Raw genomic sequence first — 6000 nt, forward strand, 5'->3', positions numbered from 1 at the left:
CACCTACGGGTGGCAAAAGCACAACATTGCCTTCGGGCCTTTTCATTTATATTACGATTGGGTTAAGCCTGTGATACTTTAGTGGTACAGGCAGGAGCTTATTGGTTTACTTTTTTTTTATGGCAGCTCCACCATACTCTTTGTCTGTCTGTCTGTCTGTCTGTCTGTCTGTCTGTCTGTCTGTCTGTCTGTCTGTCTGTCTGTCTGTCTGTCTGTCTGTCTGTCTGTCTGTCTGTCTGTCTGTCTGTCTGTCTGTCTGTCTGTCTGTCTGTCTGTCTGTCTGTCTGTCTGTCTGTCTGTCTGTCTGTCTGTCTGTCTGTCTGTCTGTCTGTCTGTCTGTCTGTCTGTCTGTCTGTCTGTCTGTCTGTCTGTCTGTCTGTCTGTCTGTCTGTCTGTCTGTCTGTCTGTCTGTCTGTCTGTCTGTCTGTCTGTCTGTCTGTCTGTCTGTCTGTCTGTCTGTCTGTCTGTCTGTCTGTCTGTCTGTCTGTCTGTCTGTCTGTCTGTCTGTCTGTCTGTCTGTCTGTCTGTCTGTCTGTCTGTCTGTCTGTCTGTCTGTCTGTCTGTCTGTCTGTCTGTCTGTCTGTCTGTCTGTCTGTCTGTCTGTCTGTCTGTCTGTCTGTCTGTCTGTCTGTCTGTCTGTCTGTCTGTCTGTCTGTCTGTCTGTCTGTCTGTCTGTCTGTCTGTCTGTCTGTCTGTCTGTCTGTCTGTCTGTCTGTCTGTCTGTCTGTCTGTCTGTCTGTCTGTCTGTCTGTCTGTCTGTCTGTCTGTCTGTCTGTCTGTCTGTCTGTCTGTCTGTCTGTCTGTCTGTCTGTCTGTCTGTCCACTAAATTGAGCTCGAATGCTGCCTAGAAGGCTCTTTGTCGTTTCGTAGCCATCGCAACGGTTCTTCAAGAAGCCCCACAACTCTTCTGGCGATAATCATCGATATTTTTCCAGTGTGCACACAAATCCAAGCGCTGAAAAGCAGCCACTCTTAAGTGCCGCCAGCAGCTTTGTGCGCAGTTTTTGAAATTTAACGGGATGGCAAATGTTGACCGTCTCCGCTCAGCGCTTCCCTTCATCAAGAAACGTTTCTAACTGCTCATAAGAGAGGGGAAAGAGCATTTTTCGAGACAGAGTCTCGCGAGCAATGATAACGGTTTTCTTCTCACAATTAACCTAAATGCTCCTTCGTCGAAGGAACCGTCTTAAATATAGTACAATGCCCGTGCCACTAGCACCCAGCAACAACTTGAACCTCAACCCCAGACTTCAAACTGACCAATAGCGTTCGCTTTCGTACAAAGCACTTTTTTGGACACGTTGGTACACTGGCTTCCTCAAGTCGAGTTTACTACAGAAATGCGAAGGATTTAGTTTGGGCTAGCTCGTTGTAGCTGTGAAACATATTGACTAGCGCGCACACACAGACAGACACCAAAGTAAGAGTAAGGGACAGGACACACGCTAGACTTGCAACTGGATATTTTACTTGAAACACGGTATTTATGCACTTTCCTCCTGCGCCACCAGTGCCACCTATCAGTTGCCGTCGCGTCATATGACCATGAAGAAATTGAAGCTTGATGGAACAAAATTAACAAGGCACATGCACTCGGGAGCACCCCGAAGACATATAGCAACACAAGATACGTGAAATCTAACTTGATAGGGTGCTTTAATGCGGCGCGGAACACAAACGATAAACGAGGGGGATCTAAAAGTACACATAAAAAGGGATATGTGGTCTGTATCAGATGAAAACTTATCAAGAAGCTAAACCCGCACGAGAGACCTGCAGAAAGACAAACAACACGTGGTAACAGCACCAATGTTCAGATAAAGGAAGGAACACCAGGGCCTACCGAATGACGATGACCACACCAAAGGGCGGCGAGAATGAAAGATATAAAAACAACGGGACCTCTATAGAGGCCTACACGCGACAATATAAACTTAGCCAAATTGGATTGTACACTAAACCCGAACAAACGTGGTCATAAACTTGATCACAGAGTGATCACTTGATCACTTGTCTCTCGTGCGGGTTTAGCTTCTTGATAAGTTTTCACCTGATTCAGACCACACATTCCTTTTTATGTGTACTTTTAGATCCTCCTCGTTTATCGTTTGTGTTTCGCGCCACATTAAAGCACCCTATAAAGTTAGATTTCACTTATCTTGTATTGCTGTATGTCTTCGGGGTGCTCCCGAGTGTATGTGCCTTGTTCAATTTGTTCCATCAAGCTTCATTTTCTTCATCGTCATTTGACGCGACGGCAACTGATAGGTGGCACTGGTGGCGCAGAAGGAAAGTGTATAAATACTGTGTTTCAAGTAAAATTTCCAGTTGCAAGTCTAGCGCGTGTCCTGTCCCTTACTCTTACTTTGGTCTCTGTGTGTGTGCGTTAGTCAATATGTTTCACAGAAATGTGATACCAAAGTGAGTAGGTACGCCACTTTGGATCACAGTAAAGTCGGCTCGCAACAGCGTTATGATAATTTCACTTTTTTTGGCGGCAAAAATGACCTTTCTGTCATTCCGCCAAATGACTTTCTGTGAGGATTTCAGTCTTTTTATTTACAAGTTCAAGAGGGGGAGAAAAAACATTTTTTATGAATATAAGAGAAAATATATATGAAAGAATGATGAGTGGATTGTGGTTACGATAAAAACTGAAGCCACGTCAAACAAAAAAAAAAAAAACGAATAAAAAAAGGGCTCGTCCGGGATTTGAACCCGGGACCTCTCGCACCCGAAGCGAGAATCATACCCCTAGACCAACGAGCCAGCGCTGGGTACACAATTTGGCCATTTAGGATCTAGAACGTTTCCACGGCCCGTTCTTGAGTTGAGCGTCGTAGTAATAATGGCAGTAGTTCGCATAACCAGGGTGTCGCAAACACGTTGATCACGTGGAGGGTGGCTCCGTGGAAGGCGGAGGAGGAGGTTTGCCCTGACGTCACTCATGACGTAAGTGCAACGTGCCATATCAACGCACCCCGCTAGCTAAGCGGTGTGAATATATTGACGTCACATCGTCGTCATCATCATCAGCCTGACTACGCCCACTGCAGGGCAAAGGCCTCTCTCCAATCAACCCTGCCCTTTGCCAGCTGCGGCCACCGTATCCCTGCAAACTTCTGCCTTTAACCAACTGCCTTTAATTTCCCCCTCGGAATCACAGCTTGACCGTCTCAAAATTTTCCTCAGAAAGGGCCTAATAAGCGCCCTCGGAGTTCCGCAGGCGGCAACGAACAATGCAGTTCTTCATCAGTGACTCTCGAAGCCTCTTAGCCTTATCGCTTGACAAAGGTTACTAATGCAACTCCTATCCGTAGTTCCTATCCCTCGTAACTCCCCCCTTCAGTGACGACATTCCGAAACACATTCACAAACTTTGCCTTCAGAACAAGGCATTAGTTTAACACCTCGATCACCTCTCCTGCCACTTCTCAGATCACAAGGCATCATACGTGACTATCAAGGACTGCGAGAGAACTGTTACTTGAAGAGGAGTATGTCTGAAAAAAAGTGAATAATAACAGTACATATATGCATGCTGGTCTCAAATTCTTCAGCTTAGTATATCGCGACGGTTGGCGCTGAACCTCGCTTTGCACAACGGCAACCCTCCGCTGAGATTTAAATTCATGCGTTAGCGTTATAGGCTCAATGAAGTCAAGAAGCGGTGTCGGTCATGAATTTCTCCCATTGGCTTTAGGGGTGTGATGTTACCAGACCGGAGCATTCCCGTTGGCTGGATGGAAGTGACGACACTAGCCGGAAGAGATGTCACTTTCGGATAAAAGGAATAAGATATCCCTGTGATTTTTTTATTTATCAATTTCAGGAACGCTGGTTAATTATTTTCGTGCCCGGCATGGTCGTTATTCTTGTTTTCTACGCTCCGAAGCTCCTTTAGTTGGCTATCAGTCGTGCTGTAGAGAAGAGCTATGAATTATTATCGACGCTCCCTTCATTGCAGGCGCTTTAAAAAAAAAACGAGCACATTGCATATCTTTAAATGTTTGCTCATATAGTTGCATACAACTGAACAATAAAACAAGAATTGGCAGCAGCGGTCTATGTCCTGGTCTTATTCTTAATCTGAGTATTGCTTTTTCTAATCAACGTTTTAATATAACCGTACATCAAATGTCAGAGGCGACCAAATTATCGCGCTGATAATTTTATCTCATAATTATAATTTTGGCAACGCGGTGTGGCCCCATTTCTGGGCTTGTCCTGGATGGGACAGTTGTGACCAGAAGCGGAATCGGGCGGGCGCGGTGACTACGTCAAAGGTGGCATGCGGATGCTTGCAACCTGACTTTTCTGAGAGCGACAGCAAATCGTGCAGGGACGGTTCGTCGTATCGATTGTGTCTTGATAATTAAGAGCAGTGCGCCTTACAATTGGCGCTTTATAGAGAGCCCTAAAACTCCAAAAAAACCCGGATGTACCTCATGGGGAAAAGTACTCCTGCTTCAGGCTGACGGCAGTCTTCCTTCGAATGCCCTAAATCACATAAAGGCTAAATGTTCCAGATATTGAACTAGGTTGTGCCACTCACCAAAAGGGAGAATAAGAGGGAAAGAACAGGAAAAAATATTTAAATATAGATGAAAGGATGAAGTAAAAAAAGAAACGAGGCACGAAAGAGAAATTAAAGGTAGGATATAAGTTCTGAGGAGACGGGTGTGCAATCCAGAAACATAATTCGAAATCAAATTTTCTGTGTAGCGGCGCTACTTTTTATTAAATAGAAAGCGATAAATATCTTTGTTTTGTTTCTCAACGTCATAAAAAAGAAATTAAGATAAGAGGCGGGTTTCATTGTTGCTTCCTGTCTCTTCCTGCGTCGCATTTCCGCGCATAGCCACTGATGCCGGAGGAGCGTGAGTTATTGGGAGTAGTAGACGTGACTATAACACAACCGTGGCCTCGCCTATTATGCGTTGCCTGTATATTATAGTCGTGTGCGTAAAGAAGCCAGCTGCAGTGCGTGTGCAGTTATCCTCAAAGATTATCATCAGAGAAGTTAAAGTGCTGCCTTTTCCTCTGTGCTTTTGTTTGGTTTTATTGGCCGCAAGTGCGGATGATCAACTTTCTAAATTTCTCTTTCTTTGCTGCCCTCGTCGTTAGCGCTATTTTTCCAGAAGTATGTATCACCAACTCGCCCGTCTTGACATCGTTTTTACAAGCGCTGGTCCTGTTGTTTCCTTTCTTTGCTGTCCTCGCCTTTAGCGCTATTTTCCCAAAAGTATGTATCCCCAACTCACCCGTCTTGCCATCATGTTGGCAAGCGCAGGTCCTGTTGTTTTCTTTGTTTGCTGTCCTCGTTGTTAGCGCTACTTTCCCAGAAGTATGTATCACCAACTCGCCCGTCTTGCCATCATGTTGGCAAACGTTGGTCCTGTTGTTTTCTTTCATTGTTGTCCTCGCCTTTAGCGCTATTTTCCCAGATGTATCACCAACTCGCCCATCTTGCCATCATGTTGGAAAACGCTGGTCCTGTTGTTTCCTTTCATTGCTGTCCTTGCCTTTAGCGCTATTTTCCCAGAAGTATGTATCACCAACTCGCCCGTCTTTCCATCATGTTGGCAAGCGCTGGTCCTGTTGTTTCCTTTATTTGCTGTCCTCGCCTTTAGCGCTATTTTCCCAGAAGTATGTATCACCAACTCGCCTGTCTTGCCATCATGTTAGCAAGCGCTGGTCCTGTTGTTTCCTTTCTTTGCTGTCCTCGCCTTTAGCGCTATTTTCCCAGAAGTATGTATCACCAACTCGCCCATCTTGCCACCATGTTGGCAAGCGCTCGTCCTGTTGTTTCCTTTCTTTGCTGTCCTCGCTTTTAGCGCTATTTTCCCAGAAGTATGTATCACCAACTCTCCCGTCTTGCCATCATGTTGACAAGCGCTGGTCCTGTTGTTTTCTTTGTTTGCTGTCCTCGTCGTTAGCGCTATTTTCCCAGAAGTATGTATCACCAGCTCGCCTGTCTTGCCATCATGTTAGCAAGC

At 45.5% G+C, this 6000-nt stretch overlaps 1 non-coding gene across 1 annotated transcript; it reads right to left on the bottom strand.

Moving 5' to 3' along the window:
• Positions 1–2698: 2698 nt before the first annotated feature.
• On the bottom strand, positions 2699–2770 carry TRNAP-CGG (transfer RNA proline (anticodon CGG)). Its single transcript has one exon. It is a non-coding gene; the product is annotated as a tRNA-Pro (tRNA).
• Between the last annotated feature and the right edge of the window lie 3230 nt (positions 2771–6000).

Source organism: Amblyomma americanum, chromosome 2 (assembly GCF_052857255.1).
Source record: "Amblyomma americanum isolate KBUSLIRL-KWMA chromosome 2, ASM5285725v1, whole genome shotgun sequence".
NCBI lineage: Eukaryota > Metazoa > Arthropoda > Arachnida > Ixodida > Ixodidae > Amblyomma > Amblyomma americanum.